The sequence below is a fragment of the Orbicella faveolata genome, unplaced genomic scaffold, assembly GCF_042242905.1.
Source record: "Orbicella faveolata isolate gen_17 unplaced genomic scaffold, um_ofav_v1 contig_34, whole genome shotgun sequence".
NCBI classification, from domain to species: Eukaryota; Metazoa; Cnidaria; class Anthozoa; order Scleractinia; family Merulinidae; genus Orbicella; species Orbicella faveolata.
In genome coordinates, this window is record NW_028301563.1 from 10,107,158 (window position 1) to 10,128,584 (window position 21,427).

Below are 21,427 nucleotides of genomic sequence, written 5' to 3' on the forward strand. Positions count from 1 at the left end.
CTTGTATGAAAACCGGTTCTTGCCGATCTCAAAACCGTTTTTGCCGATCCCAAAACCGAGCGGTGTTTGCCGATCTTAAAACCGGTTTTGCTGATCTTAAAACCGATGTTTGCCGAATCCAAAAGCGGTTTTTGCCGAATCCAAACCGGTTTTTGCTTATCCCAAAACCGTTTCTTCCCGATCTCAAAACCGGTTCTTGCTGATCCCAAAACCGTGTTTTTGTTGCTGAAACCCGAAACCGGTTTTTGTCCTACTCAAAACCGGTTTTGGCGATCCTAAAACCAGTTGTCGTCCAACTTAAGACCACTGTGTTTCTGCTGGTTAGTGAGTGATAACTGAATAGTGAGGGGACCTGAGGACAATTTATCACGCACTATATCATATGATAATATATAGATTTAGCCGAGCCTAAAAGCGGAACTCCTCAGTATTTTTTCGGAATGCTGTTACTAATGAAAATAATCGAACATGTATGTGAGGTAAATTGCGAACTATTTAATAGTTTCAGTTGGAAATAGGATCACATCAGCAGATCGAGGTGTAAGATGGTGTGATTGTGAAATATAGAGCCATGATTTCAAGGATTTCTGGGAAGCCACTAAAAATCTTGATCACATAACAGAACTGTCTTCTGTGCTTTTTGGTGGCATTTCCTGTTCTTTCCTACCTTATTCAGAAAGACAAGACATTGTTATTAATCATTATATTCTTTCTTAGTTAACATGGGGACTCCCACACAAAAGAAGTTTAAACATTTTTTTGCTGTGGGGACTGATTGAAATGCAGCGGTTACAATACTCAGTCCTTAAATCTCTACCAAATGAAATCTCGCAAAAATACCAAAATAGTATACATATGTGAAAAGTTGGAAAGTTTTGTTTTCTAACTTGTCCCCAAAGATACATTTAGCCATCTTCACTTTTGTCTGGAGTCTCCTCCTGCTGAAAGGGTTTGCAATAAGCAAAATCACTCTCGCATGAATGGTAATTGTGATATTTTTTTTTTTGGTGATCATGAATACTTGCGTAGGCTTCTAATAATAATTTTATTATTCAATTTCCATGTGATTTGTTCTTCTTCTTGACTGAGATTGTGGACTACAGGAGCTGTTATTGGGTTCCATTAATTAATTTTGCTATGATTAAATTATACCAAGAATTATAAGCAAGCTAAGAGTAAGTTATATTATGTACATGTATTTTGTCTGCACTACACAACCAAATGCACTCAAAGGTTATCAGGCATGGGTACATTTGTCAGAAGAGCCCAGCATATCCAAGATATGTTTTGATTGACACATCAATTAAGATAATTTACAGCAAAATGGATAAACAATACATCAATATCCTACATGCACCAAACTGGACATAGGGGTTACGAGGCAATCATTTAAACAACAGATTGAAATAATTTATAAACAAGAGAACACTATTTGTACAACAGTAGAGAACAAATTAGCCTTATTGGACGTTGCGAATGGCAAGGCTGTCTGTCTCCATTTCGTGTTGGCAAAATATCAATTTATGCCATGTCCAATGCAGATTATCACAAAATTGATTTACAAACACGATAAATATCACTTTAAAGCCAAAAAAGCAATTATTTAAATAAACCATGAGTAAATTATCTCTAAGAAAAACTGATTAATTTAACAGGCACCTTAAATAATTAGTTAATATATGTGTTTCTTAATAATGTAATACAGTGTATCTGTCACAATGTTGCAGCCATGATATTACAACACACAGGATGGGTTGCAGAACTCAACTTCTAAGCCAGTTTATTCAATGACCTTGGTGCAGAAATTATAATCCCATCAAGTTGTCTGTAAATACAGAGAAACCAAACAAATCATTGCAATCTTAAGTAATAAATTATTGAACTCTTTTGCATGTATGTACGGTGTATGTTCCATTAACATTGGGGATCTCTCAGAAGCTGCATCCATCATAAATTAATTTGTTCCTGCATGCATTTGTTTATAGAACTTTTCACACTTTAATATCTCTGTCATACTTATAGTGATCTCTGTGTTCTACAACAATTAGTACACAAGAAAAATACACTCAGTAAGATATTGTTTACAATAAAAATCAATGCCTATAAGCAATCATAAGGACTTTAAATTTATATTTCTTCAGAAATATCTCACCAGGCCATGGTTGCTTTGAAAATCTTCGATGTCTTAATACAGGCTGCCCATGTGTAAACTGTTCATATATTGAATGACAGGAACAGACATGTAATCATACTGTAGCTGCTACTTGAACACCACTGTTATTCAGATAAAAACATATCAATTATAATTTATTATAATCTTTACACACAAACAGATGACATTCCTTTCTTTGATATACAGTGTACTTTATTGTTAGTTGTTTACTCAGTGTTAGTGAATCAAATGCTAGGGGCTGGTACCCCCGGGGGGGGCACTGCCATATATGGGCTATATAGGTATGTGCCGCTGTGAAGGGTATGGTTTTCAAGCAGTTTACTCTAGGATAGGGTATATAAATCAGAGTGTTTGGGTCTAGAGTAGGATATCATTTTCACAAAATTGACTAGTTGGTTGAAGATTTTAGTTAGACTAAGGAAATCAGGAATTGCCACTCAAAAATATAAAAAAATCAAATCAGCAAGTTTAAATTTAGGGGGATTTGGGGAGTTCACTCTAGTATAGGGTAGCAAAATTCAGCTGAACTAGCTCTAGTATAGGCTAAGGGTTCCAGGGTACCAGCGGCAAATCCCCACCCAGAAATTCCCAAAGTACCTCCCCCGGGCTGGTACCCCAACTTTCACAGTGGCAGGCTCTGCCCTGAGATGCAAAGAAAACTTACTAACTGAAATGAGCTTGGCGACTTGCTTTTGAGATCAAATGCAGTTTGCTTTAAACAAGAAACTGGAACATTGCAAGTTACAACAATGTGCCCAGTCCCAATCAAAGGGTCATCCAGGCTGTTTGGTTGTACATATAACTGTACAACTGCATATGAGTTCAGCTTCCAAAAGAAAATCAGAGTTTGTCAGGATAAATACTGATGTTCTTGTTTACTACATGTAAATCTGAATGTGCAGTACCAGAAGATATTCACACCTAACACCCATTCATGGCCAGTCTTCAAAAATTCCAAATTAAAGTATCAGGAAGATAGAGCTCTAATAGAGAAAAAACCTCCATGTGGGGTATGAATCTTTTCTTGAAGAAAACAATGTCTGAGAAATCATTAATTACAAAATAATGTTTAAGAAATATCTTACCTGGTAATTCCAACTTTCAGAAAATTTTGTAATCTAGACTGTCTGGCCACTTCATATATTTGACAAGTTGACACTGGGCATGTTTGTCAATTTGTGGGCTTCAACATCACATTACAAGAGTAGCATTGGTCAACTAAAACAGCATAATTTGGTTAATTAATATACACTGTACATCATTACGTTGAAATATTGGTGAGGATCGTTGCACACCAACAGATACAGAACCATCATGGATATGATATGATATTCTTAACCTCTCTGAAATTTCAGATTATTCAAGATTAACATGCATATACATCATTAAGGACAACCCTAAAAAACTGATTCCGGAAACCGGAATCCGGAACTGGAAACTAGAATCCTGAATCCAGATATTATGAATGATGATAGAAATAATTCACTTCAGCAATGTCTAATAAATAAATATGGGGAAAAACTATTTTGCTGTTATTTACTTTCTTGGCTTTACTTCAGCTACAAACTGTAATTGCTAAAAAAATTTTGACTAGTTCTGAACAACCCTTAGCTATACATCTGGCCCAATTGTTCAAAAGCTGGATAAAGCTATCCATTGGGTAATCACTTTCCAGTCAGGGTTAGTGATTTTTCAGGTGGATAGAGTTACTCATAGCCTGCGAGCAGGCTCTACTACCTGTCTCTAGTGCCTGAGCAGGCTAAATAAGTGTCTAGTGTTTTTCTGCATTGGCATGTCAGCAAGTGCCTTCATGCAGCTTTACCGCTCATGCCCCCGGCCCAAACACAAGAGCCTGCTCAAAGGCTTAGTTACCCATCTTTTGTTCAATCTGGCTCTGGTGAGAGTGCAGTTCTTGTCTAGATCAAATTGCTATGAGAAGACTGGTGAGTAGCACAATAACAACAAGCTATTTTGGTGAGTTTCTGGCAGTCTTTAAGCATCTTTTAACAACATGTGGTCCGATCTGTTAGCAAGTGAGAAGCAGACAGAGGTAAGTGTGCAACATTTCTATAAATTGTTTTAATATGATGGCCGCCAAGAATATGAAATGCTGATTTGTCACAGTATCAGTGTGGAAATAGTGTTGATCCGGAACTAGTTTGGTATCTGTTGGACAAATCAAATATTATATTAAGATGAGCCAGGTTAGCCTTTGAACTTCGAAAGTGGGGGGCGTGACCGTCAATGTACAGGGGGCTGCCACTGACAGACATCCTGTTCTCTATGACATTTTCTATCTTGTTCAGTATCTACTAGACATAAATGGTAAATTTATACCTGCGGTAAATTGCAGATCACTTATTAAACAAAATGGCAAGAAGATCTTTTAAATCTTATAACCACGCTTTTAAAATTTAACTGTTTTGTTAATACTACAGTCACAACGCAGTGCACATTCCAGAGCAGTCCTTGATGATTCATTGATTACTGTAAACACATCACTTGATCAACACAAACTGTGTCATATCTTATTGCACCATCAGTCTTAGCCTTTGCGAAATCTATGATGATGTAATGGTCTTAATCTGGAAGTTTGCTCGGGACATGCCCATGAATGATACAAAAGGAAACGAGTGTCACGCTATTAATAATGCTTTTGATAAACAGCTTTCTTCCTGAAACGTCAAAATTTAATTTGCTTGCGCTTTGAAGTGGTCACGCAAGTCACACAATCAGGGGGGTTTACGTTATCCACAGCTAATTTTGGAACGGTTGTGTTTTTTCTCCTAGCACTGACTTAAACACTGCAAGTTCTGGCAAGCTCTTGTTTACCTTGGCAAATACTTAATTTTTCTTCAAATCTCTTAACTCGCTGCGATGAAACAGCCAAAGAATTCGCTTCATTTGCTGAAACCCACAAGAAATACTCACAAAATTGCACATAAATTAATGACCATCGCTTCTGGCAAAATAAACTTGCAAAGTAAACATGACCTTACAGTGTATTTGCCATGTAGCGAAAATGAAAGCTGCAATGTCAGCGCATTCCATGGCTGACGTAATACCCTTTTTTAGCGTTTTTAGCGTATTCATTATTTCCCTTTGAATCCAACGCTTTGATAAAACCAGAAGAAAATATATATTATACACAAATAAAGAAAACAATATCCGTAACATTGTCCTTGTATTAATGTTTCAACAGCTTATGGCGAATAAACATCACAGGTTGCATGATTCAAAATTTGGCTGAGAGGAAGTTTGGGTCTGGTCACCGACCACAAAAAAAAAAAAAAAAAAAAAACACTGGTAGAACACGAACCGCGCTCGGCCCATGGCCGTGCAGTTAATTGCCAGCAAGCTTATTTTAGATGCTCTCGGGGTGCTTAGAATTACATTATGACGCACTTGACTAAGATTCTCATAATTATAGCCCTCACTAGAAATAACGGTTGCACGAATTTCGACAGATGGGGAACTTTTGTGTCAGTTTGAGGTCCTTTTTACTTGGCCGCTTATTTTTTACAGGCAAAAACCTAAGCAAAACAATTTTCGAGTATTTGAAGAACTTGTTTTCTTCGATTTGTGGATTCTGGTTTCCGGTTACTGGATTCCAGTTTTTCATTCTGGATTCCGGCTTCCAGTTTCTGGGTTTTAGGGTTGCCCCACCTTTAACAGAGTGTTTGCTTTACATTCAGTTTACGCATGGCTGTTATCCAGCTTAGGCAGACTTATAAGTTTGCCTTCAAAAATAAACTGCAACAACTATTGCATCTTTCATCACCTATTCTTGTGATGAAATGACAAAAAATCCAAGTACAAGAAGTCAAAAGCATAAAACAAACTTACCCGGTAATGCTTACAGTTCCTCTTACTGTCTGCATATGCCTTCCATAAACTGGTACTGCCTGGACATTGTACTCACTATTTTTGTGATCACACCTTAAAACATCACTGTTATATAATTTGTCCTGAAAAAGCAATGCATGAAATGTTATGCCTTTGGCAATCACCAAATACCTTTACATGATGTACAAAGTACACCACATCAACATTCACAATTCTCTTTACTTTCACTGTAACTTTTTTTATGTCATTTTCCCTAACTTGAAGACAGGACTTCCACATTAGGTGATAATTTGCCTCTGAAATCTCTATGAATTCACAGGGAGTGATAACAATTAAATCGTGACTAATTTTAGCAAAGGAGGCATTCAAATGTCAGATTTTAATGTTAAGTTTATAACTTTACATTACTCTTCGTATATATATATAACCTCTCAATAATTGCACCTGTAGACAGAAGGTGTGCTGGGGGAAGAGATGTTCTAAACTCTCAGAACTTTTCCCCCTTACCTGTAATAGGATGACTATTATGAACTACGATTCGCAACCAACACCAACATCAGGTTATGTATACACATGTATATTTTGTTGTCTCCTGTAATCATAAAAAAATAAAAATTTAAACCCTTCATAAAGTTCATACCCAATAACACTGCCACATGTAGCGCTGTTACTGGGAATTAATTTAAGTGAAACTGTTGAAACAGCTCTGTCAAAATTGTTTCTAGCAGTTAAGACAGGATAACAGAATATACACGTAGTACACAGCAAAGGCCAGAGATACACACATGTTGGTTATTAGTTAGGATTTTGTGAGCTTCTGTGCTACGTACGGAGGAAAATAATGGACTATCAAAAATGAAGGTTCCTAAGACATTTTGACAGCAATGAGAGGAATGAATGTATAAATTTACAAAAGAAAGAGAAGTTCTTGCCCTGTCCAGTTCTCTGTCATAAAAATATCATTTACATACATTTATTACATATGGTTTGTGTTTAAAGCTGATATAATGCACACTCTGATTGGCTAATTCTAGTGTATTATTTACATTTACATGGTATATGTCGGTAAAATCATAAAACATCACATGTGACTAAAATAAAAACTAAAAACTAAAAAGAAATGCCTACATGTAATTCATAATAATTTAAAAATACTTAACACTAAAACAGATCTAATTCTTTACTTTATTCAAAATTATGCCCATGGGTCAATTACGAGCATGCTAAAAGGTCCTAACACAAAGTAAAAGGAAATTAAGAAAACTATTGCTTTTTTCCTGAAAATTGTAGCGACTGAAAACAATGATTGAACACTCTGAGGGTGCATTCTATCACCCTGACAAGATAAAATTTAAGGAGAATAGAGAATTCACAAAATTATATTACAAAGGAATTGGTACTGGACAGGACAAAGGAAACAGCCAGGAAGAAACTGAAACTTTCTTTGACGAGAAAAAAAAGTATGCATGCACAACAAAGAAAACAGTGAGTGACATTTGGTTAATGAGTTACAATGTAGTTAATAACAAAATTAGTGTGAAGAAAAGAGCAGAGAGAGAGTGTGTGTGTGTGGAGAGAGGAGAGCGCTCTCACCAACTAAATTGTGTATGTATGTATGTATGTATGTATGTATGTATGTATGTATGTATGTATGTATGTATGTATGTATGTATGTATGTAAAACTTATTTCTATTACCGAGAAATGGTCAGGGCAAGAACTTCTACTCCCTAAATTTTTTCTAAGTATGTAAATGTCATTTACACTGTTCAATTTACCGAGTAAAGCTCTTCGCATTTTTTTTTTTCCATTAGTACTATCTCACTTTTGAGGGACATTTCCATATTAAGTGTAAATACTGCATATTTGGGGAATAACCCATGTACCCCCAACCAAAAGCAGTGGCACTAATAAAATGAAATAGTAAATCAAAATGAAAGTAGAGCTTTATTTGCACACAGGATTTACATGCACAATCGTCTACTCGACATTTGGACTATATAAGCATTTCACCAAACCGAACTAATTGGACAGACAACAAAATAAAACGAGGAAATCTACATTATAAACACAATAATTATGCATATCACTTCATCTGAGTATCAAAAGCAAATCCTTCTCATTGAAAGGTAACCGAAAGAAAGAGAGGATAAAGAAAATCGTTTAACCTTGCAGTGTTAAAAGTTTAATCATTATTCACGCTTAAATTTGAATATTACAGTGTGCATTTTTGCCGAAGGCTTAATTTAGCTTTGCAGTCATTTTATCGGCGGTAGCTTTGCCAGTATTCAGCCAAATTAACCTGGGAATTCACCCAAGCATTTCGCCAAACCGAATAAACTGAACTAACAAAACGAGGAAATCTGCATACTTTGTAATCACAATATGCAAATCTTCCCATAGGAACGTTGAAAGTAAATTTAGCAAATCCTGTTTGTACACCTTTCTTGGTTTTCAACAACAGAAGAAGAAATTCTAGCTGTCTACGAGGCGGCTGTGCCAACTAACACAGAGAAAACTTCAAAACTCGCCCGGCCGTGTTTACAAATACGGTTTTGGTTAAGCTTATTTTTAGACGTGGGGTTATAAGCTTAGGTTGACGACGAAAATCGACAGAAAGCTTAATTTGTTTACAACTTACAACAACCTCCACAAAGCGATTCACTTGCTATTGTTTAGAGATGAGAGAAATTAAAACGATGCAATTTATAAATTGTCTCACAACATGGCTTCAAATAAGGAAGACTTTCAAAGGATTCCAATTGAAAATAAGCTTATATCGCTGAGGCAACTTGTTAATTTTCATAGCAAACGCAACAGCAAAAGTCACTTACCGCAAGTTAGCAACATCAGTTCGGCCAGTGTAAATCTTCCAGGCAGAAACTTGCAGCAAAAGTTGTGAAGACTGAACTGAACTAATCTTTTTGACAGATCAACGAATCAACCACTTTTTCCCGCTGTGTTTACTGTTTTGTAACACTCGGACATGTTTGATTTCTCTTGTTCATCACCTGACCAAATCATGTGACTTTTCTTGCACGGCTGCACAGCGTCACAACGCGCGAATTTTAAAAAACTTGGCACTGCAGTCTTCTGAGTACTTTCACATCCTATCTATGGCCCTCGTTAGCTTTGGTTAACGGCATTGTTCGGTATTATTTCACTTCCTTTCTCTAGCCCTTGACTCGCTATAATTCACGCCATTGTTCAGTACTGTTTCGCCTCCTTCCCCAGCGCTGGCCCGCTCTTTTTCGCGATCTTCTTCGCTACTTCTTTGCCTGTTAATTCTTGCTTTCTTTTTAATTCCTTCAGTGCAACCCTATCTTAAAAACATTAGATCAACCTCCGCTATCATTTGTCGACATAACAAATAGAAATGCGTTTTCTTTTCTTTAAAAATCCCGCCAAGAAAAATGGCATTCTTCTGCTAGAGACCGAGGGTGCATGTCTCTGTCGACCTATTAGCTGGAGTATGGCCGCCATGTTGAGCAACTCCGCCGTCGCCGTCGCCGTCGTCGTCGTCGTCGTCGTCGTCGTCGTCGTCGTCGTCGTCGTCGTCGTCGTCGTCGTCGACGTGCGTACGCGCCCACGAGCAATACCGCTAGCCATGAAAACCATGAGAAAATTCATTCATGGATTTCCTTTTGTTTCCCATATGATTATGGGACTCCGCTTGGCGGCCCTTCGGGCCGCCGGAGCTCCGCTATTAAATTAGCCCGTTATTCTTACACCTTTCACGCTATAAATTAACATCTCCACCGTTATTTTCTTTTCTCTACTCGATAATGGGTACTGGTTACTGGTTATTGGGCAATAGTTACTTTGGCTTCTATTTTAACGGGAATGACGTTAAATTAACTCACAGGAACCCAAAACTCCAGAGTCTCCATATGAATTATACCCTTGATTCAATTAACCCTTTCCCGTATCTTTCTATTTATGAAACAGCATTTCCCGCGAGCAATACTGTTTTCGTCGCGGACCACCTGGGCTCAATTTTACGGTTAAAAATAGCCTGCGATGTCGACGCATATTCTCGTGTCCTTCGTCTGTTTTATTGAACATTTAGGGGTATTCCTTCCCTTTTTACAGCCCAGAGAACTTGTTTGAGGTTGAATAAACATTTCTCCTGATCTTGGAGTTGTCAAGTGTTTAAATTAAACATCGAATCGTGCTCGCGCTCGCGATCGGGAGCCGTATGTTGTTCGATTAGTCTGATGAAATAGCTTATTAATTAAGAAAAGCTTTAGAGCTCTTTGGATTCTTTGGAGAAGGTCGTTCTCAGGGTGAAAACAGAGATTGAGAACTATGTTATGCGATCTCGGATGGTGGCGATAAGAATACGCGAGGATTACCAAGAAGCGCAAAACTACTTGACAACACCCAGCAGTACTTGGGTCACAACCTCCCCCGTCATTGCTCTCTAAAGAAGAACTTATTCGCACGAAGAAACAACATTGAAGTTTGCTTCGAATAGAACAATTTCGATATATTAAATTTCAGCCTAAAACAATAGACCTCAACACGAGGCTCTGGGGAATAAACCCCACAAACTCTAAAGTTATTCCCCAGAGCCTCGTACTGATGTTTATTGTTTTAGTTTGAATTTTCATCATCATCATCTTGCCTGTAGCCCCGTCTGGGGCAAAGGCCACTAATGAGCACCCTCCAGTCATCACGGTCCTGGGCCAGTCGTTGCAGTTCTCCCCACGTGTAGCCATTTCTCCTCATGTCTGCCTCTAGGTCACGGCGCCTCGAGTTTCTTGGTCGGTCCCTCTTCCTTTTCCCCTGAGGGTTCCAGGTGACGGCTTGCCTTGTGCTGTTAGATGAGGACTTCCGAAGGGTGTGGCCGTCTCTTTCGTTTCCACAGATCTTGGTTGCTGATGATGTCTGGCCAGCGTATCTTAAGAATCCTTCTGAGGCAGGTGTTAATGAAAGCCTGGATTCTTTTCATAGTGGCGACGGTGGTTCTCCAGGTTTCGGCTCCCTAGAGCAATACAGGCTTCACGATGGTGTTAAAGATCCTGATTTTAGTGCTGGTGCCGAGAAGTGATGATCTCAAGACATTCTTCCGCTGTTGGAAAGCTGCTATCACCTTGCTGATGCGAACTCTTACATCAACTTCTGTCTCCCCGGTGTTATCTACGAAATTGGTCTCTTATATTAGCCAACCTTCTTTCTATTGTTATTTAAAAAGCGCGAATACGGCTTGCCTGACAACAATGGAATATTGTTATAATTGCATTCTAATTGTTCGTTTTAAAGACAGGGCGCGGGAAAGGGTTAAATCCAAGGTTAGTATGTGAGATTGAGGTTCCTGGTCATGGGTTTCTGATTAACTTTAATTAAGTTTTGATTACCCATACATATTATCAGTAATGGTAGGCTAACAGCAAAGAGCTAATGTGAGATTATTTGAACCTCTCAGATCAATGCCGTGAATTGGAGTTTCCAGGCTCTTATTTCTTCTATGGGGAACGATTGATTAATCACGTGATAAGAACCATCAAAGTTTTGGACCAGGCTTTTTTGTGAACTGCAATGCTACCTAGAACACAACTGTGTCAGCGTTAATTTTGAATATACTGGAACACACAACTGTGACTTAAACAATGCAACTCATAAAGAACACGAGAACGACCTGGTGAAAACAGAAGGCTACGTGTACCATGGAACAATTGTATGTAGGACGTCAGAATTTTGCATGTCCGGTCTCCCTCTGCATTTAAATGAAATGTCGACATTTAAAACGGAAGAATGTTTTTGCAACATTTGTCAATTGAAGTAGTAATCAACATTCAACAGACAACGTCGTCTACCTTCCACGCGAATACCCTCGCATATTTGACTAGTTGATGTGCCGGGAGGGGAGGGGAAGACGAAAGTGCTAAATGAAGGGCTCCGACTGTACAGTAACTTTTTTGGCTCAAGAAAAAGAGCCTTCAAAGACTTTCTACTCTATTTTAACATAGAGAATTGCTCGTGAATTTCGAATTTCTAGTATATTTTAATAGAAGAAAAGACAACATCTGAAACCGGCACAATTAAAATTTTACGCTTTTATTTGACGCCTAATGCCCCGTAGGGTTCCTGGGACATATAACAGCTGGATCTCCGAATTGGTCATTACATAGCTCAATAATAACTTTCGAACTACTTTTGAAAGTCATCCCAGACGACGTGCAAACGAATAATAATGATAAAAAAAAACGCATTTTTTTTTTGGTCCGTGCTCGTTCAATCGCCACGGTCCTCATTTGCTTAAGCTCTCGGCGATCTTAAGAGACATTGTTAAAAAAGAAAAAAAAAACTATAAATATATAATTAGCTGATCCACTTCTTGCACGGAGTGATTTAGTAAACCACTTGTGGACGAAGATATGACATAATGTTCAAACACCACTTCACCTTCTTAACAAAAGAAAAAAACGCGTTTTTTAAGCTATTTTGAATACGTCCAATGGTTACTGTGAAAAAAAAGAACCACAAGGGTATGTGTGTGTATTTTACCTAATTCAATGGGCGTGGTAATGATTAAAAATAGCTGAAGATTTTATGTCATCGATTTAATTGCGCTTTTTTGTCAATTTAGAATGCTCGTGGTAACGCTCTTTGTCAGAACAACGGAACCTGTCAAACGGGTTTTACCAGCAAAGGATTCCGCTGTTTATGTTCCTCTGGATTCACAGGTGACCAATGTGATCTTGGTAAGAAATAATTTTTTGAACGATAAACAATCAGCGTTGGTAATATTGCAGGTGCAGCAATTCTGAGTAATTTGGCACTAATGCCATCATCTCGGGTGGCTTTATGGGTTGGGATAGAGAGCAGTAATTCTACAACCCTCCTCTGTGTTATTGTCCGGAGGTCAATTTTAGGGGAGTGTCCATCGTATCTTACCAAGATGTTTGTTAGAAATGCAGACGTGAACGGAAGAACGAGCTGGCATGGTCAGTTAAGCCTTTATTTAAACGTTGCACTGATTTCGACGAACATGGTTTTCCACTGACGAAGGGCCAAGCCCGAAACGTCTGGAAACATTACCCGAAATATGGTACTTTTATTCATGATTATTCTTACTGACAACTTTCATGCAAGCCTTTACCCAGTGCCACGCAGCTGTTTGACATTTTTCCGTCAATGTTTTTCAATTAAACCTTGTCTGCCCCCGATTAAAACGGGAGACTGAGGATGGAAGGTATTTCTCAGTAATTTTAAACATTTTATGAACAGTTATGAGGAAGTGGACCATTTTATCACCTAAATTTTTAAATTTCTTAGTTTAGACTTAATCTAATGCTTTGTTTTTTAATATTTTAGTGTGTCTCATATCTTAGTTTTTTATATTATCGTTGCATATTTATGAATAATCTTTCTATATTTTTAATTTTATTCTGTAAATATTTCTATGAAGGCCACTGGTTTTCAGTGATTACTGTTGTGTGCTACCCTCAATTTATATTATTATTATTATTATTATTAAAATTACTATTGTTATTATTATGATTATTATTATTGGAAATACGTAGAAACATTGTACATATTATTTTGCTATTATTTATATAATAAACAAAGACGGTAACGCAAAACCTCCAAGATTTCAAAATACTGTACATATTTTTTTGACTATTTTGTATATGGGTATTAATGTTATATTGTTACTGAGATATCGACGAGTGCAAGGAAAAAAAATTCACAGTTATAATGTGTGCAATAATACTATTGGGCCATACATTTGCACTTGTAAAGCCGGATGCCATTGGGGTGGCCATGTCTGTGCAGGTAAAGAAAACCTGTAACGCTTTGAGGCTCTGTCAGTGGATGTAAATAGAAAGGGAAAGTTTATAAATATTGGAGAGAACTCACTTTTCCTCTGTCTCACCGACGGATCGCTCTGCTAAAATTTCTGCCTAGCCGTTCATACCGTTGGCCAAAAAGTGGGATTGGTCACTAAAGCTGCATTTACATGTTTTTCTTAATTCTTTCTCGTTTTGTTTTTGTTTTCTCGGTGAAGCCATAGATTTTTGCGCTGGGCAGAATCCATGCCAAAACGGAGGTGAATGTGAAAGTACACGCGAAGGTTACTTTTGCAAGTGTGAGGTCGGTTTCGCTGGGAAAATATGCGAAACTACTAAGTTGTTATATAACAAATATGTGTGTAAATAAAAAAAATACCCACTACAAGTGCGTCATCCTTCAAATTCATCAGTTGCACAAGATCCCCGTCGCGGTAGATGAGAGTCCGTATTATGGTATAACATGTATATGCATTTCTCTTTCTCCATGCGAGCAAGTGAACTGTGCATAATGCAAAAGCATTTACAGATTTGGAGGTGGATATTCGAGGAGAGGTTGGACTGTATTTTTATTTGATGTTATTAACCCATCACGACCTTACTTTTAAACTTTCTCTTTCTATTTCAGAGCTCCCAATAAGCTCGACAATACTGTCGAAAAATGCATCTTATGTCACTCATCTTCTGCATTTTCTTGGGCCCTCTGTTGGGGATGACTCTGAGTGGAAGCTGTGTTACCGCGCTTCCTTACATGGTTGGGATGCTTTTACCTTTCACAGCCGTTGTGACGGAAAGAAAAATACTGTTACAATCATAGAAAGTAATCAGTACGTCTTTGGAGGATACACAGACGCTCCATGGGGTAAATGACCATGCTACCTCCTCATTCCATTCAAGTACTTTACTGCATACTGTTCTGTCTGGGTGTCTTTCGGTCTGTCAATCAGTCAGTCTGTCTGTCTGTGTGTCAGTCATTAAGTCAGTTTGTATGTCTGTGGCTGGTTACTTTAGTTGGTTTGTTGGAATCTGTTTTTTTTTTTTTGTTTTTAAATTAAATTATAAGACAGGGAAATATGATGTGCTTATTTATACATCTGGTAGAGAGAGGTAAATTTTTCCAAGTGCAAAGTGGTACAGCAGAATACCCCTGGCCAGGGTTCGAACCCAGACCACTTGGTAATGAGTCCACCATACTAAAAGACCATGATCTAACGAATCGAAGATCATGGTCTCTTGGCATACTAACTCTCTGACACCACTGTGCTTCCTTTTAAAGAACATTGCACTGGAGATTAAAACAGCTCGATTTCGATTCATTACCATATTCAATCAGCCCTTGGTAGATAATGAACATCATTGACTTTCACAGGGAGTCTTTGTCCATCGCCAGGGAAATGTTGTTACTTTCCTTTCAACTTTGAGGGGAAGACCTATCACCACTGTACCACAGATGGAAGCTACTTTTCTTCCCTGTGGTGTTCATTGGACAGAGTCTACAACGGAAAGTATGTTTATTGTGGTAAGTTGAACTAGATCTAGGAAACGAAATATTAAATCAGCCCTCAGACGTACATGCAGACATATACCCAACAAGAGTACAAGGGCCGGCTCTCCTCAAACTTGTTCCCAGGGCGTTTCTGGGGGAAAGGCCCCGGGAACGATCGAGATTGGGCCCTTCCAGGTTTTCGTTGTAATGGGATATCCAAATCGTTTTCCTTCGATAGATAGCATTGGCCCTGCTTTGAATGATGGCACACTTTTTGTTGGTCATGCTGCCATTTGACGTCAAATTACGTCATTAAGAGCCACTGCCTCTATATATGGAGAATCTGATAGCAAGTTGGAAAATTCGAATTTTCTTTATAACGTCAAAAGACCCTTTTGGTGAACTATTTTCAGAAACATACTTTAACCCTAGGAAGTACAAGGGGAGAGGGGTTGTAGATGCCACCCCTATAAGCTTTTTTCAAAGTTTTGAAAATACAAGTTACTGTAATGAGCTTAAACTTTCAGTAGCTGTTCCTTCATTCTCTGCGAAAATTTTGATATGTCAACTGCATGTCCATCATTTTTGACGATGTTATTGCAGCCATCAAATCTCATGTAGGCCTAGCCAAAAATCAACTTTTCTCTTCCAGTTTTCTTCATAAAATTGTACAAATTCATGAATTATTTCCGTTATTTCTTGACTTTTGAGAAAATAGTCCAAGATGGCGGATCCAAGATGTCGGTTCAAATGACGTCATTGAACGTCATATGACGTCATAGACATCATAACCAACAAAAATGGTTTTATCTTGTAGAGCAAGCCCAGGGCTATCAAGTCAATGAAATTTATTTCGCTCGAAAACCCAATGGGAAGGTCCCATCCACCCCTCACCACCCCCCCCCCCCCTAGCCTCTTCCCCCTTATACCACGGTAGGGGTACGAGTTCGCTTGTACGTCCGAGGGTTAAAAGTTCCAGCGAGTTCATATTTTTTTGTGAAATCTAGGAAAGTTCGAAATACTACTTAATCAACCAAGTTGGCATATGGAATTTATGCAAAATTCTGCATTTTAAACAAGCCGGTACAGAAAGAAGGAAACTTGACTGGATTTCATATTCTCACAGCTTGTGATTTTCGGTTTAATCATTTCTCTGAGCTAAAATTCATTTTGAAGTAAGTACGTTTCGTCTACCTCTTGACCACTTGAAAAATACTAGTATCGCAATTTAATTTACCTGCCAAATTTCAATTGATTTGAGAGAGTCCTAACTCTTCTAGTATACCAAAATCTCGTCAAATAAGAGGTTCTAAAGAAAAAGTTATGCTTTGGTATACCATATCTAAATGGCCAGTTTGGCCCGTGAAAATTAAGCGCGCTAGACGAAAATCTCTATTAAAAGAGTATTTTGACCAATTGCGCCGTTTTTAGACGACCGAGCGAACACTTCGATTTCGCAGTCATTCCCTTTTCTTTCTTTTATATACCGTAGGAGATACAGATGCCAGTTCCAGCCATCATGGTGGATATCGCACTACTGACAAGGCCTTTATTTATTCTTTGAGCAATAAAGAAGGATTAAGGCCATTTAAGAGTAAGGTGAAAAACCCATCACAAACAATTTACATGAATCCAAGTTACGGTCCAACATTTGGTGGAGGGCATGATATTTACATTGCTGACAAGGCAAATAGTAATATTAATTCATATGCACAGATTGGTTTCTCGTACAATCGTCCAAGTGGAGTAAAAGACCAGAAAACAATTCTAGCTGGAAGTTTTCGTTTCACTCCTGGTGAGGTGGAGGTATTTTATCTCTTTTGAGAGACCAGCGCTACAGGATCATTCACCAGAAGTGTTCTAGAGAAACACACAATGACGAGTCGAAACTTAAAAACAATTTAACACTGCTACCACTTAAGGAAGAAAAATTAACATGTTTTTACTTGCAAATCATTTTCTTAGCTATAGCTGAAAATATTTTCTCGATATTGTCGATGATACCTAAACTAAACTGATGTTTTCTTAAGAAACCACGACGGCAACGGCAGCGAGAACGTCGCTAAGCAAAAGGTTTAATGAGCAGAACAATGGCTGGGCACGTGCGTTATAATTCTTGGTACATAATAAAGTGTATTATCGTTTGTCTCACGATGTAGTCACTTGAGATCCTCCTATTGTTACTACTGTTACTACTAGCTACTCGCCGGAACAATGGAACAATAGGAGGATCGAAATGTACCAATCACAGCCGACCTTTGTCATATAAATGATACCGTGCAATCAGTCGACCTTATCGCCTGAAGAAGACTAGTAGTAAGCAGTCGAAACGTCGCGATCTACATCTCAAGTGACTACATCGTGAAACAAACGATAATACACTTTATTATTGCATCTACAACGATGAATAACAACAACCTTTTCCTCGACAATTCTTGGTACGTTACGGCGAAAATGTCAGGAACAACGAAGACAGCTCTGAAAAAGTGAAAATCGAATTATTATTGAACAGTCCGAGCAAGAAAGTAAGGTGGTGCTTTATTGTGTTTTATGAAACCAATTTGCAGTGTTGTGGTCGGCTGGATGAATTCTTGTGAACTATGCCGCAATATTAATTGCACTCCCCAACCCTAGCAGAGAGAAGTCATAACTGTTGTACACAAAAACTGTGAATGGATATAAAGTAATCCGCTGTGCACACGTCCCAGGGTTTTAATGAATACCTTTAAAGGTTTAAAACTTCCTTGACAGATATCCCAGCGATATGTGTATGTGTGTAGATAAGCTTTTTTTACTTGGACACCTTTTTATCGAGTGGTTCATTCCTTTGACTCCATGTGTATAAGCGAACGCATCTTACTTGCTTCTCCCGCGTTTTCAAGTGCTACTAGTTTCTAGTTTTGGGCTGGGATAAGATGCGATTAAGGGTAAAATTAAGGTTACTTCCTACCTTCGCGGGTGCCCTTCCGGAAAAAAATCGTACGCGCGCCAGTTTCATTAAAACCCCAACAAACTATATATCATAAGAAAGCTTAATAAATGTACTTTACGAAAAAAGTACAATTTCAGCGATGCTTTCTTTTAGGAAGTGTCAGGAGGCGGTAAGGCGTGAAACGACCGAGGCTTCTTCTATTGAATTTATCGGCTATCGGATTCCGCAGTACGAGCAAAATGGCTGCACAATCTCATTCACAAGGCATCAAACAACAAAAGTGTGTCGGGCTTTTTCGATATTCTGATTGGTTGTCTAGATATCCACATCTAAAGTTGGAGTAGCTAAAAATATGCGAGACGTGTTGCGTAAATGGACGCCACGGGAAAAATGTGTTAAATATCAAAATTTCCCGACACACTTTGGTTTGTCAGTATCTCTGGAATGTTCTGGCGAAATTTCACGAAAATCCGTCAAATCTGCATACCCTATAAATTCGCTCAAAGTGGATGTATTCCGCCAAAAATCAAATGCAAGATTTTCGCTCGTAAAGGTTTGTAAACAACTCGCGCCACGCCCGGAGATTATCACGCCTGATAAAACCGCAAACCAATGGAACATCAGGACCTCTTAGTGTCTATGACAATAGATCAAGATTTCCCGGGAAAAGCATCGCATTGCAACATGTTTTTTTTTATCTCGCTCAGCGGAGTTCAATTTAGGACGGCGACGTAATGTAATGGGCACAGACACCAAAGGCAGAGGCAAAGGCAAAACCCGCGCCAAAAATGTTTAAGGCGGAAAATGTGCCGCTGAAAAACAAGACGTTAAGGAATCGACGGACAGCTTAAGAAATACCCTTATTGCTGAAATGAGTTCCCTTGGGTAGGTTTTATTTTCTTCATCGCTTCCGCCAGATTCCGACGAAGAATCTTGTTCGCAGCCTGCACTGACGTTGACTTTGACTTTTAAGCTACTTGTTGCAAGGATATTTGAACGCTCCGGATCTTCAGTAGATGCCGAGATTGTCGAAGGCGTTTGGCCAAACCAAGAGCCTTTGTCGCTTTCGGCAAGGTTTTTTTTTTTTCTTTCCTTGACTATGAGGCGCTTTTTCTTTCTTCTTTGGGCCGGTTTTTTTCGTTTTCTTTACCCAAGGAATTTTTTGTGCTTTTGATTTTTCCATTGGAGTTAGCGTAAAGACTTTTCACGTGGGAATTTTTGTCAAGTGCGTGATGTAAATAAAAATATGCAAATGACATGAAATACGAGCGATGAGCGTTTGCCGCGAAAATTTCCCCAGGGTTCTCGCCCGTTGACAAGATTATGACACCTTCCTAATTTATTAACTTTATTTGAAAATACGCTTTTTCTAAATAACTCGGCCACTTTTTGAGATTTTTAATGTTTTTCCTTTGGAAACACTAGATAAAATGACGAACTTAAATCTTGTCAAATAAAAGAAAAAACGATTTTTTTGGCCTCTGAAGGTGGGAAGTAACCTTAATGTGATTCGTGACTAAATCGCACCATTGAGAGCCAATCAGATTACAAGAACCACCACTGATCTCAATATACTTGTGCGCATTGCGTACCTGTTTTCTTACAGTCAGAAAATCATCAAAACTGACTTCGAAGGATCTGAGCTAAAATGATCTAGAAATGTAATATTTACCTGAAAAAAAAGATCGTTAAAAATTTGAAAATAATAATAAAAAAGTAATTGAATAAAAATCGTACTACAAGTTAACCCTTTCGCGGCCAGTGTTGTCCCCAGACAACATTTGGAAAGGTAGACAAAGAACTAATTGTGACGTCATCAACTTCTACGTCAGCAGATTGCTCTGATAAACAACAAACTCAAGAGAGACAGAGCTTTCTACACGTGTGTCCATTTTGAAAATCGACTAAAGGCTGACAGAGCTACTGGAAAAACAAATGTTCAATCATTGATGCAAAATAGACCAATTTCGATATGTTAAAATTCAGCCAAAAACAATAGACCTCAGTACTAGTACGAGGCTCAAGGGAATAACTACACAGTTTGTGAGGTTTATTGCCCAGAACATCGTGCTGAGGTCTATTGTGTTAGGCTGAATTTTAATATATCGAAATTGGTCTATTGCTGGTGACATTGGCCATTACCTCCATAATTGATCAATGTCTCATTTGTCAGTACAAATTCTTTTGCAGCTGATAGAAAGGAAGTAAAGAGTAGAAGATAGTGAAAAAAGAAAGAGAGAGAAAAAGTGAAGTGATGCAACGCATCAGCAAAATAATGGCTTATGCGCATGCGCTAAAGTAAAACGTTGTTCATTAGACTGTGGAAAATAGTCGAAAATCTAGATGAAATGTAAAATATTGTATTCCTAGCAAAATTTGGTGCAATTTAGCAACATTGCATGCCAAAATAAATAAATAAATAAAAAATAACGGTAATAAAAACGGCTTTTTTGGAGCAAAATCAAGCATGAAAGGGTCAAAGTACATGTTTGCCTTGCGGAAGGCGCGAGAGATTTTCTCCGATACACTTTGTTCATGGGGGAGAGGGACACTCGGGGTGCGTTGCTGTTAACCTGTACCCGCTGCTCCCTGGTTGCGCGGTACAAACACCCACAATGTACCCTTCAATACTCTCCGATCACAGCTTGTACATTCTAAAGATCCCACAACCGATGGAGGGAAGTGTGGCGTCATCCACAAATTAGTGTGTGCTGATTGTAAAAAGATCTATGCTGGGAAACCGCCCGACCCTTTTACCCATGCACGGTCCGTTTAAAGAAACGTTGTAACACTACTAGATTTACACTTTCCGCCTTTGGAGAGCACCTTAGGGAAACAGACCACAAGTTAGAGGACAATAAGTCGACTGTCATAGCAAGAGAAGAAAACAACTTGATCAGAAGAAGAATTTATGAGGCCTCGGAAATTCTGTGCCAGTCCAATCGAGACGGTCGATTTGAACTTCCGGCCCTATACAGAGATGTTTTGGCACGTGACTTGGTTCACTCAAGCTCACATGACAAATATATTCCCGCCATATTCACTTGACAAAGACGCTGTGACAGTGTCGAAAGCTTGTGATCGCTGAAACATTACCTCTGCTTCGGTGTCTTGTTTCTTATTATGTCCCCTACAGATTCGGGAAAAATTCATATCTTTACTCGATGTATTGTTATTATTTACCTTTTATAAAAA

General features: G+C 38.4%; 1 long non-coding RNA gene and 1 pseudogene across 2 annotated transcripts; one reads left to right on the plus strand and one right to left on the minus strand.

Moving 5' to 3' along the window:
* Positions 1–688: 688 nt before the first annotated feature.
* On the minus strand, positions 689–9,504 carry LOC149104723 (uncharacterized). Its single transcript, XR_016201259.1, has 6 exons — positions 8,853–9,504; positions 6,527–6,611; positions 6,020–6,141; positions 3,259–3,391; positions 2,153–2,274; positions 689–1,825 (listed from the first exon to the last, which is right to left on the minus strand). It is a non-coding gene; the product is annotated as an uncharacterized LOC149104723 (long non-coding RNA).
* Positions 9,505–11,427: 1,923 nt separating this feature from the next.
* Positions 11,428–20,466, plus strand: LOC149104724 (uncharacterized; annotated as a pseudogene). The gene is made up of 6 exons (XR_016201247.1): positions 11,428–11,698; positions 12,611–12,725; positions 14,033–14,153; positions 14,456–14,676; positions 15,184–15,333; positions 16,793–20,466. The product of XR_016201247.1 is annotated as an uncharacterized LOC149104724 (transcript).
* The last annotated feature ends 961 nt before the right edge of the window (positions 20,467–21,427 follow it).